Consider the following 13,758-nt stretch of genomic DNA (forward strand, 5'->3'; position numbering starts at 1 on the left):
ATTGAAAAAATTGAAATAGAGACACACTGGGAAAAAAAACAAACCTAACTCTCATAACTTTAAGTACAAATGGACTAAATAATAAAATAAAATTGTATCAAAATACTCAAGAAAAAACCCTAAAATTCATTGTTTAAAAGAAACAGATTTAAAAAGTACCATAAAAAATCAAGTAATGTCAAAAATCTTTATGGCAAGTTAATCTGATAAAGGTCTCTATTTTCAAATATACATGGAAGTGAGTCAGATTTATAAAAATAAGGGTGATTCCTTAATCGTTAAAGGGTCAAGAGATATGAAAAGGCAGTTTCTAGAAGAAGAAATCAAAGCCATCTATAGTGATATAAAAATTCACTATTAAAAATCACAATTAGTGAAATGTAAATTAAAATAATTCGTAATTATCAGAGATGAGAAATGTTGGAGGGGATGAAGGAAAATAAGTACACTAATGAACTGTTGGTGGAACAGAAACTCATTATTTGACAAAAACTGCTGGGAAAACAGTATGGCAGAAACTAGGTATAGATGAACATTTCATACTGTATACTAAAATAAGGTCATGATGGGTAAATGATTTACACATAAAGGGTGATACCATAAGCAAATTAAGAGAAAATAGAATTATCTGTCAGATTTATGGTTAGAGGAAGAATTTAGAACTAAAGAAGATATAGAGAATAAAACAAAATATAAAATAGATCATTTTGATTACATAAAATTAAAAAGTTTTTGCACAAACAAAACTAATGTAACCAAGATTACAAGGGAAGTAGAAAACTGGGTAAGAATTTTTTAAACAAATATCTCTGATAAGGGCCTCATTTCTCAAATATATCCAGAACCCAGTCAAATTTTAAAAATACAACTCATTCCCCAATTGACAAATGGTCAAAGGATATAAACAAGTGATTTTCAGACAAAGAAATCAAAGCTATCTATAATCATATGATAAAAAATTCTCTAGATCACTAATGGTCAGAGAAATGCAAATTAAAACAACTCTGAGGTGTCACCCCACACCTCTCAGAGTGGCAAATATAACAAAAATGGAAAATATTGGATGTTGGAGGGAATGCGGGAAAGCTAGGATGCTAATCCACTGTTGATGGAGTTGTAAAAAGATCCAACATTCTGGAGAGCAATTTGGAACTATGCCCAATGGGCTATAGAATGGTGCATACCCTTTGATCCCGCAATACCACTGCTAGGTTTATATCCCAAAGAAATCCCCAAAAAGAGAACAAGACATATATGTACAAAAATATTTATAGAATCTCTTTTTGTGGTGGCTAAGAATTGGAAATCTAAGGAATGCCCATCAATTGGGGAATGGCTAAACAAGCTGTGGTGTATGATGGTGATGGAATATTATTGTGCCATAAGAAATGACAAGCAGGATGATTTCAGAAAGGGCTAGAAAGACTTGTATAAACTGATGTATACTGAAGTGAACTATTCTCAGCACTACAATTATCTAAGAAAATCCCAAAGGACTATTGATGAAACATACTATCTACCTCCAAAAAACAAACAGATATTGATGGAACACAGACTGAAGCATGCTATTTCTATTTTCTTCCATTTTTGTCTTTTATTCATTTTCTTGTACAAAAGGACTAATATGGTAATGTTTTACATGATCATACATGTATAACCCATATCTGATTGCTTACAGCCTAAGTGGGGGGGGGCGGGGCAAAGGGGAGGGGAGGGAGAGGAGGAATAAAAATTGGAACTTAAAACTATAAATAAAAATGTCTATTACCTAATTTTTAAATGCTGGTTCAATTTGGAACACAAAGTTTTAAAAAATAAATGTTCCCTAACCCTAACCCTAATTCTTTTTACATATAATTGGAGAAAAAACAAAATTCTAAATAAATAGGATGTGTAATTTAAGATTCTAAATGTGGATTCTAATCTGTTCCCCCAGTTTTGGGGGAAACTGACTAAAATCACTGATAAAATGAGTTTAGGTTTTTAAGGGTTTATTGGAAAATAGAAAGAAAAAGATTGAGAATAGAATTCCAACAGCCTGGCATTCCTATCTTTGTTCAAATTTTCTGTGAAGTCCTCTGCCACCACCACCATCCAGTCAGGAACCCCAAAAAGCCCCAGAGCTCTCCGCGCAGGCTCCCTTTCCTCCTTCCTGTCTCCTCCCAGACCATAGGAGGCTCCTCAAGTTGATTGGCTGGTAGCCTTGATAGACAGCCCCCATGAGCAAACGTCATTTCCTGACACCAAGGAAAAGCCACAATGCCTCTGAGGCATTTTCCTCATGGTGGAGCTTTCCCACAGCAAGTCTCCAGTAGGTGGCATCATTCCAATCATTACAAGGAAAAACACTATAAATATAACTACAGGATGAGATGGCAAATGACCCCAGTATTTTGCCAAGTATAACATGGTGTCCAGTTTTCATCTAAGTTGGAGAACTTTGTTGATTTTATGTGAAGTGAAAGAATGGAAAAAAGTTAGAGCCCTTTATGAATCTAACAAAAACCCGTGTTGCAAGAGCATTGGATTTAGTGTCAAAGACCTAAATCCACTTCTGACTCTTACTATAACTTTTGGGATAACGAAGATAAAAATCTTCTTAAACATTTCAAGACTTTATTTCCTTTTAAAAAATTCTTTTTTAACCATCAATGAAAATCTCTTCTCTCTCCAACCCACCCCTCTCCCTCATTGGGGGGGAAAAGAAGAAGGAGGAGGAGGAGGAAAAGGACGAGAAGGAGAAGGAGGAAGAGACACTTGAAAAAATTGTGGATAGTCAAGCAAAACAAATTCCCTCAATTATTTATATAGATATAATTACATAGAGAGAGACACATATATATTATACTATATTCTTATATAATATATAATTATATATAATGAAATATACATAAAATATGTGAGTATGTATACACAGAGATACTAGAAATATATGTATTTATATATATATGTGTGTGTGTGTGTGTGTGTGATTTTGTATCAAGTCCATCATTCCTATTATAGAAAGTGAATAATATTTCATTACCTGTCCTCTGAAATCATATTTAGTTATTGTATGTATCAGTTCTTAATTCTTTTTTTTTTAGTGAGGCAATTGGGGTTAAGTGACTTGCCCAGGGTCACACAGCTAGTAAGTGTTAAGTGTCTGAGGCCGGATTTGAACTCAGGTACTCCTGACTCCAGGGCCGGTGCTCTATCCACTGCGCCACCTAGTTGCCCCCCCCATTTCTTAATTCTTTGAATCAGAGTTCAAAGTTTGTTGAATTGTTTTTATCATGTTCTTGTATAAATTGTTTCCAATGAGCACATTATAATAATTTTACTCTGTATCAGTTTATAAAAATTCTCTCAGGTTTCTCTATAATCTCTTCTATTGCTTCTTACAACATAATAATATTCCATTATATTGCTATACAATTCATTAACAATTTGACATTGGTGGGCAACCTCTTTAGTTTCCAATTCTTTAGGTTCCAATTTTCAAAAAAAGAACCACTATAACTATTTCACATATATGGATACTTTTCTTCTTTCTTTGATCTAGGCCTTCCTTTGATCTAGGCCTTCCTTTGATATAGGTCTAGTAAAACTATTCCTGGATCAGAGGGCATGGTCAGTTTAGTACATTTTCAGGGATAATTCCAAACTGCTTTCCTGAATAGCTATAGTAATTTATAACTCTATCCACAATGAATTAATATGCCTTTTTGGTGCACAGTCCCTCCCACATTAGACATGATTCTCTTTTTGTTATTTTTGCCAATCTGATGGGTATGGAAAGAACTTCGGAGATTCTTTCATTTATACTTCTCCAATTATTAGGGTATGGGATATTTTTTCATATGGCTTTTGATAGCTTTGATTTCTGTCCTTGAGAACTGACTTCATAACCTTTGATCATTTATCAATGTAAATGGCTCATTCTTATAAACATGAATAAATTGTTTGTATATCTTGGAAATGAGACCTGCAAACTTTCATCCCCTCATTTGCCTGCTTATAAAAAAATAGCTCCGTTGGTTTTGTTTGTGCAAAAACATTGTGATTTGATGTGATCAAATTTGCTCTTTCTTCTGTGATCCTATATAATATATCCCTTGTTTGGTCATAAACATTTCTTTATTCATAGATCAGACAGATAATTTTCCTTTACACCTCTAATTTATTTATGATGTCACCCTTTACATATAAATCATATTTCCATTTGAAGCTCTACTTTATATATGATTTTAGAAGCTGATCTATCCCTAGTTTCTAACAGACTGTAGTCATAGTTTCCAATTAGGTTTTATTGACTACTGAATTGTTGCAAGCTGTGGTTTGCGGGTTTATCAAACACTAGGCTATTACTGTGTTTGGTGGCTTCTGTTTGTTACATACCTAATATGTTCCACTAATCAACCTTTTGTTTTCAATTAATACCAAATTATTTAGAAGATTATGGCTTTGTAATGCAATTTGAAATCTAATACTATCTCCCACGTTTTTTATTGAATATGGATTTGTAAGTAAACAATGATAATATTTGCAAAAGGCCACAATCTTCTTTCCTTTTTTCTTATGTTTATTCCTGTCATTTCTTTTTCTTGCTTTATTGCCATAGTTATCTTTTCTAGCCACATATCAAATAATGGTGATAATAATTGACAACTTTGTTTTACCTTTGATGTTACTGAAAAGGATTCTAATTCATTCTCATTACATATAATGTTGAGTCATGGATTAAGGTAGCTACTACTTATAATATTAAGGGAAGATCCATTTTTCCCTTTTTCTAGTATTTTTTTTTTAACATAAATGGGTAATGTATGTTGTCCAAAGCTTTTCTCCTGTATCCATTGATACAATTACATTTTTATTATTATAATATATGGTAGCTTTTCTGCTATTAAAATATCCTTGCATTCCTGCCATAAATTCATCCCAATCATTTTATATAATATCTCTGATATCTTTCTGTAGCCACCTTACTAATAATTTATTTCAAAATTTTATATCTATTTTCATTAGAAATATTGGTTTAGGGGGCAGCTAGGTGATGCAGTGGATAGAGCACTGACCTTGGATTCAGGAGGACCTGAGTTCAAATTCGGTATCAGACATTTGACACTTACTAGCTGTGTGATTCTAGGCAAGTCACTTAACCCTCATTGCCCCACCAAAAAAAGAAAGAAAGAAAGGAAGGAAGGAAGGAAGGAAGGAAGGAAGGAAGGAAGGAAGGAAGGAAGGAAGGAAGGAAGGAAGGAAAGAAAGAAGGAAAGAAAGAAAGGAATATTGGTTTATAGCTTTCCTTTTCTATTTTTTCTTCTCTATGGTTTAAGTATAAAGACCATGTTTCAATTAAGAAGGAGAAATAGGAGAACACTCTCATTTTATGTAATATTGAAATGAATTTTTCTTTGAATGTTTTATAAAAATTTGTTTTAAATACCATTGAATCACAAGGAATTTTTTTCCTTGTGAACTTATGTTTTTTTAAAATTTCTTTTTCTGAGATTTGAGCTATTTAAATTCACTATTTCTTGTTCCGTTTAATCTGAACAAAGGGAGTGACCTTGTTGATTCTTCAGTGATTTTTCAGCTTAGAATCATGTCACTAATAAAATAAATCCTCTCCATTTGAACTTGGGGGTGTCAAGTCCTTAAATCAAATTCATAAGTGGAGAAATAAAGAGTCTTTAACTTGAGATAACAAGGTAGCAAACCTGCCACCCTGGGAGATGTCCCACCAGGAGATTCACAGGAAAGGATCTTATATTTTTACAAGAAAATGGGGTGGGGTCACATTAGGTAACAAGGCCTGGTCAGGAGATGCCAGCTGACCTCAGCAATCTAAGCAAGGATAAACCACTTCATTCTTGCTGTTTTGTCCTTCATTCCATGAATCCCAAAGGAAGGATTGAAGACATTAGAAGCTAATTTGGAAGCTGGTCTGGCTCAAGCTGGCTTTGTTTACAAGAAAAGGTGCAAGAGTGGGGGATTTAGGGTGTAGTTCAATGTTCAACTTAATCTCAAGGGCAGAAATGCAACGACATTACTGATACTCTTACATTATTAGGAGCCATTAAGTGGAAGTAGCCGGTAATATTAAACTTGGTATTAACAATTTTCTGTCATATTAACAATTTTTCTGTCAGGGGTAATTAAAAAAAACTTGAAAAATTATAACTTCAGTGGAACTTGGAAAAAGGTCAAATTCTTGTTTGAGATTATCAGAAAGACATATATAAAGAAAATGCAGCTCTTGCAATTATATCAGCAATAGCAGCTGCTAAGATGAACTAACAAATCTTGAAGAAGGTTTTAAAAAAGTAAATTATAAAATTATTACTAAATGTGTGAATCAAACTGAAAGAAAAGACTATATTTGGACTCTTCTCAGAGCCCTAAAGGCAGAGAATAAATCTGGTTTCGGGCCCTACAGCTTTGTTGCCTAAACCTCCCAATAGGGGGCCGCTCAGCACAGGAGGTTCTGAGGAGCAGAGGCTCCTGGGCCTTAGGCTTGAGCAGGGCCTGAAGAGGGCCTGGGTTTTGTGGGAGTCAGGCTGGGCTGGGAGTTCACGTTGAGGTGAACCAAGGTGATCCACATATGACCCCAATGTTCAAACCCTGACTTAAGTTTTATTTCTTGACAAGTTATGTATGGTTATGTGTGTTCACACAGCATTGTTCTAGTTAGGAATGGAGACATTCTTGCCCAGAATAAGGTTAAAGCCTCCAGCCACTATCTGATTGGTTCACCAGTGCAATCTGATTGGTTGTTAATGGGGCAGTCTGATTGGCCAACTGATACAATCTGATTGATCCTTACAGTTACTATATATGGGAGGTTGGTAACATATGCTGTGATTGGTTGTTTTTGTAATGCTGTATGTAAATGGACACTACAATGTGATTGGTCCACAGGGACCCTTGAGAGGTATAAATGGAGGTGAGGGACCTCACTTCAGTTCACTCTCTGGCACATTCAGAAGAGTGCCCATCTTCACGAAGATGAATAAAGAAGCCTTTACCCACCAACTGCTGCCTGCTTGGATTCTTTGAGTGGTGACCTGCTAGCAACACTAGAGCTGCCAACACTGGAGCTGCAACACTAGAGCTGCTAACACTAGAGCTGCACAACACTATTTGAGTGGTTAGCTGCATTTCTAACAAAACACATTCAAGTACAATTCTTTTAAAGCAACTTCCATTTCCTGCACAAAAGATAAATCCATTATCACCAGTTGACCTGCAATAGATTTAGTAGGTGATATGCATGAAACATATAGTTAAGAGAATTGTCTGACTTATCTATTAAAGACAAGCTAAACAGCATTAAATATGTTACCAAAATGAACTAGTTAGGTGGTGCAGTAGTTATAGCCTTGAGCCTGCAGTAAGAAAAACCTAAGTTCAAATTGGCTCCAAATATTTGCTAGGTCTGTGATCCTGGGCAAGTCCCTTAAACTCTGTTTGTTTCAGTTTCCTCATCTGTAAAACGGGGAAGAAAATACCTTACCTCCCAGAATTGTCATAAGAATCAAATGAGATATTAATTTTAAAGAGCTTAGCATAGGGCTTGGCAGATGGTGGGCACTATATAAATATAAGCTATTGCTATTATTATTACTATTACAAATATTAGTGCTTGGGCATTTGCTCTACCTGTCAGCTTGGGAGAAGTGAAGTCAAAGTTATGTTTCCATGCTTACTGGGTAAAGGGCTGAACAAAATGAAATAATTAAATAGATATTGTAATATTATACCATGCTAAATATATTGAATATTTTATAGAATTCTGGTTTGATGGGTATAAAATCAGAGATCATTTGTATGCATAGCAGTGGTTGTATATTCACTGATGAAATTTAGAATCTTGTTTCTGTGAGTTAGAATTTATCAGCCTTTCTTAGATAATATGATAATTTTGGTAATTGATAGCAATAGTTGAATGTGTTTTTTAATAATTGAATAATTTCATTTTCCCTTAATCATGCTTGGTTTGTTCTCTTTCATAATACAAAACAAATTCAATATACTATTTTAGGACTTACTGTGAAAATGTATTTTGACTTTTTAAATTAATTTTAATCATAAATGGATATAAAGATATATTTCATATTTCAATCTTGTTCTTTTTAATTCTTCCAAATATGTACAATAGTAGGTAAATTTGTCTTTTCCTATAAATTCCTATAATAACTAAAATTCAAAGTGATAATGTTGTTGATTAATATTAAACTTTTTGTAGGAGTATCTACAAAATTTGGATAAAACTAAATGAATATATCACATAAAACTAGTATTTTGTTCTCTTGTTTAAAAAGCTGTGGGTTTTTGCCTCAAAATTTAACCAAAATAAGAGTAGCAATATTTTACATATTATAGTTTCACATCATTGCATTAAACAATGTATAAATAAACCTGGCAGGATGTTATCGATAGCAGTATATATTGGACAAAAGATTTGAAGGATCTGGAATAGGAAAAATTATTTAAGCTAAACTGTTCACTTATCAACAAATATTAACTGAGGGGCTAGCATTGTTCATTATTTTGGATCTCGGGCATCTAGATATTTGTTTTAGGCATTCTACTAATTTAAATTCCCAATTGGTCATCTCCTGCCTCTTTCTTCCCAGGTTTTCTCGTGGCCAGAATTCAGTAAGGACAATAGATCCCATATACATTGACCTCATCTTGCAATGATTATGACTCACTCAGCAAACAAATTCTGTATGATTTAAAATGTACACACAAGTAATCTTCTTTTGCTGAAATAAAGAAGAACAAAGATAATATTAAATGTAAATACCTTCTCATGTTCTTTCACAGTGAAAATTATATCATACTGAGGCAGGTAGGTGGCGCAGTGGATAAAGCACTGGCCCTGGATTCAGGAGAACCTGAGTTCAAATCCAGCCTCAGACACTTGACACTTACTAGCTGTGTGATCCTGGGCAAGTCACTTAACCCTCATTGCCCTGGAACAATAAGTAAATAAATAAACAAATAAATGAATGAATTAATTAATTAAATAAAATATCATACTAATGAAAAAATAATTAAACAAAACAGATTTAGAATGAGAGTGCCTGTGATCACATCCCAGCTCATCTACTCACCAGTTGTGTAATTTTGGGGTAAGTCACTTAACCTTACTCAACCTCAGTTTCCTCACCTTAAAGGTGAGAAGATTGAATTATATTATGGTCTTTCTTGGCTCCCTCTATGATCCTAAGCTTACTATAAATCGGGATATATGGTTATTTTGTGTAACTTTCAGCTACCAATTGGATTAAACAGCTTCTGAACTTCCTATAAGCTTCCTTCAAAACCCCCAAAGCTGTGAAAAACAGTGAGTTGATGAATTGGACACAGCATCAAATTGGACACAGAAATCAGGAAGACCTATTGTGCAAATCTGGAGAAGTCATTTAATCTCTCTTAGCCTGAGTTTTCTCATCTGTAAAAGGAGGATAATAATGGCCCCCACCTCACAGATTGTTGTGAGGATCAAAGGAAATAACATGTAAAACACTAAAGGAGAAGCTACTTGACCTTGGAGTCAGGAGAACTTAAGTTCAAATCCAGCTTCAGATACTTCCAACCTGTGTAACTCTGGGCAAGTCACTTAACCCCAATTTCCTGCCCCCTCAAAAAAATTCAACATTAAAAGGCTACAATTATTAAAGGAAATTTTAAGTCAATCTATTTTTATGGTTGGTTAGTTGGTTGGCTGGCTGTTGCTGAAACCACTTAGAATTCCAAAGTTTCCATTTCTGCCTTCTGGTGCTGGTGCTAGTATAGCTATACAAAGCCATGTAACAAAAGTTTTTTTGCTTAAATTTCAATGAGAAAGAATAGACTGAATTTTCTCTTCTCTTTCACCAATTAATGTATATATGGGTGACAGGGAAAGAGAGAGTGTAGATTTCTTTGGAATAGCATATTTGCAATAAAGTGAGTTGCAAGTAAAATGTTGCATGATATTCTTATGCAAAAAAAATCTTTCATTTCATTTTCTATTGTTAAAATTTAGGTCTTTCCAATATGAAAAGCAAAAGATAGTCTCACAATGTGATCAAATTAAAATCGCATTTTAACTATGATAGTCAATTATGAACTTTATATCAATTGTGATATTTAAGTGTATTTTCTCTAAGACAAAATATATTTGGTATTAGGTTATATATGATTTTTTTTGCAGGCAATGAGGGTTAAGTGACTTGCCCAGGGTCACACAACCATTAAGTGTCAAGTGTCTGAGGCCAAATTTAAACTCAGAGCTTCCTTCAGGGCTGGTGCTTTATCCACTGCACCACCTAACTACCCAACTTAATATGATTTTTAAAAGAAAGACATAAATATCAGAGATAGAATGCCATATATGAGGAAGAGAAAAAATCACTGTGACTGGACTTCAAAATATGGAAAAAGAAATATATATATATATGTATATACATTATATATATATATATATATATATGAAGCTGGCAAGATATAGTGGGAACTGGTTTTGAAGAGCTTTACAAACTAAACAGAGGGGGGCAGCTAGGTGGCACAGTGGATAAAGGGATAAAGCACTGACCCTGGATTAAGCAGGACCTGAGTTCAAATCTCACTTCAGGCACTTGACACTTACTAGCTGTGTGACCCTGGACAAGTCACTTAACCCTCATTGTCCTGCAAAAAACAAAACCCAAACTAAACAGAGGAGTTTCTAATTTTATCTTTGAAGTAATATGGAGTTTACTTCCACTGGAGTTAATTGAGGATGGGAGTGATATAGTTAGATCTGCAGTTAAGGAAAATAACTTTCTCATCAATGTATAGGATGGAGTGAAGTGGACAGAGACTTGTGGCAGAGGCTTTAGCAATAATCAAGTTGAATGGTCTTTATGTCCTAAAGAAAGATGGCAGCAGAGTGAATACAATGAAGGGGCCAGACGCTAAAGATGTTGGGGAGGGCTATAAAAATAAGATTTGACAGCTGACTGGATAAGTGGAGTGAGAGAAATTGAAATCAAGGATAATACATAGGTTATGAACATTAGTCTGGAAAAATAGTGCCAAAATTGGTGATGTTGGATTTCAGTTCAGAGGATAGATTGGGGCTTAATGTATATATCTATGAGTCAGTTGCATAGACATCATGATCAAATCAATGAGAGGAAATAGGTTATAGAGAAAAAAGGAGAGAGAGAGGAAGGAAGGGAAAGGGAGAGAGACAGAGAGACAAAGAGAGAAAGAGAGCTCAGGACAGAACCTTGAGGAACAATTAGAGGGAATGATATTGATGAGCCAGCTCAGGAAATTGTGAAGTACTGGTCATCCACTAGGTAAAATGGGAACCAACAGAAACTAATGTCAGGAAACCCAAAGATAAAACATCCAAGAGGAAAGAGTAGTCAATAGTGCCAAATGGGACATTGTGGGAACCTTGTACTAGAAATGAAAATTCAAACAATTCTGAGGTACCACCTCAGTACTATCAGATTGGCTAATATGACACACACAAAAAAGGAAAATGACAAATGTTGGAGGGGATATGGGAAAACTGGGACACTAATGCACTATTGGTGGAGTTGTAAACTGATTCAATCATTCTGGAAAGTAATTTGAAACTATGTCCAAAGTGCTATAAAACTATGCATACTCTTTGATCCAGCAATATGCTACGTGTATATCTATATCTATATAGACACCTATTAAAAAGGAGGGGGCACAAAAATATTCATAGCAGCTCTTTTTGTGATGGCTAAGAATTGAAAATCAAAGGGATGTCCACCAATTAGGGAATGGCTAAATAAGCTGTGGTATATGAAATATTATTGTGCTATGAGAAATGATGAGCAGATGGATTTCAGAAATGACTTACATGAACTGATGCATAGTGAACCAGGAGAATATTGTACATAGTAGAATATTGTACACAGTAACAATAATGCTGTTTTGATGAAGCACTGTGAATAATTTAGTTATTCTCAGCAATACAATGATCCAAGACAATCCTAAAGGACTAATAATAAAGAATACTATCTACCCCCAGAGAAAGAACTGATATTGTTTGAATACAGACCGAATTATGCTATTTTCACTTTCATTTTTTTTTCTTTTATTCAAGTGTGTCATTTAAAATATTGGGAGGTAGGGCTTCTCTGCTTCTGCTTAAATTATTGGGGAACTAGACTGGGGTTTTCTAAAATATTGCTACTTGTAAATTAAAGGCTATTGCACCAGTTTTGGCAGTAAGCATTTATTATTAATTAAGATCACACATTACTAAAGTATTGACCACATGTCTGACTGACTTCCCCTTTAGTTCAAGCCTAAGTAATTACATACCCAACATGGAGTAAGAATCCCAGGAAGGAGAAGAGAGGATGCATGGCTAGTTCAAGAGGTCTCCAGCATGAGAGAGAGCATTGACTGCATTTAACACAAGTCAAAAAACCCCCAGCATCATATTGTCTCTAAGAGAGAGCACATAGCCCCAAGCAGAGTTCAAAAACTCTACATTACTTAGAGAGAGAGCTACCGGACAGCCTTCCTCACTTAGCCTGTGTCCCAGAATGGTGTTCAACTCATGATCCCAGTCTCTTTTCTTCTTCTGCTACAGGTTGCTCTTACACACTGATCAAAGCTAATTAATTAGCATCATTCAATTCCATTGGTTGACATGACCTGAGGGTGGTCCATATTAAAATGAGCTGTACCTTGCTGACCTCAGGGTCTAATGCAAAGACAAACCCCCTGAAGGAAAAGGCACTTTCAGATAGGTGTGGTTTTAATTTCTACTGAGTTAGTCTCATCTCTATTATACCTTTGGGCTGGCTCTGAAAGACATCAGCTAATGTTCCTGAGCTAAGCCTTCGAGTGTGGGGGGGTCCCCCCAAAGTCCTATTATTAATAATTATTTTCTCACAAAAGTCTTTTTGTATGAAATGACTAATGTGGAAATGTTTTACGTGATTGCACATGTATAACCTATATCTAATTACCATCTCAGGGAGAGGAGAGGGAAAGAAGTGAGAGAAGGAAAGAATTTGGAACTCAAAACTTTACATAATAATGTTTAAAAGGATTATAAATTGGAAAATAAGTATTGTGGGGTAGAGATTTTAAGTTTTAATAAGTAGTAAGAGAATGTATTTAAGAAAGACACATGAGCATAATGGGATATGACTGTGCCCAAAGAAATGACAAAAAAGTATAGAAAAACCTATGAAGTGCTGCAAATTACAGTATGCAAAACCATGAAAACATTGTACATAATAACTACAATGATGTTAATGGAAAGAAAAACAAGAGGTAAACAACTGAAACTGAATGATATCAAATAATAATGATTATGTTTGGCCCCAAAGAAGAGATATCAGAACATACATCTACCCACTTGTTAAAAGATGTTAGAAACCTGAAGTGTGTTTTATTGCACTCAATGTCACACTCTTTCAATGTTTGTTTTGCATTTTTTTTCTTTTTTTCTCATTCTTTTTTATTCTTTATTTTACAGGATGGTTATCTGAGAAGAGTCAAGGAAATGCAAGTGATTTAAAAAATAATAAAAATGCTTTGAAAAGATACAGAAGAAAACAAAACAGATGAATTCTCTTATTGCCTTGTTAAACTATACACACATAAATGTACATATATATAATAAAATTTATTTATAGAGGGTTTAATATTAGAAAGACCTTTATTAAAATGAAAGAAGCAAAGCAGATGATTCTTGGTCCTTTCCTTCTTTTGGGGGGGGAGTGGGAGGGGAGG

Source organism: Dromiciops gliroides, chromosome 2 (genome assembly GCF_019393635.1).
Source record: "Dromiciops gliroides isolate mDroGli1 chromosome 2, mDroGli1.pri, whole genome shotgun sequence".
NCBI classification, from domain to species: domain Eukaryota; kingdom Metazoa; phylum Chordata; class Mammalia; order Microbiotheria; family Microbiotheriidae; genus Dromiciops; species Dromiciops gliroides.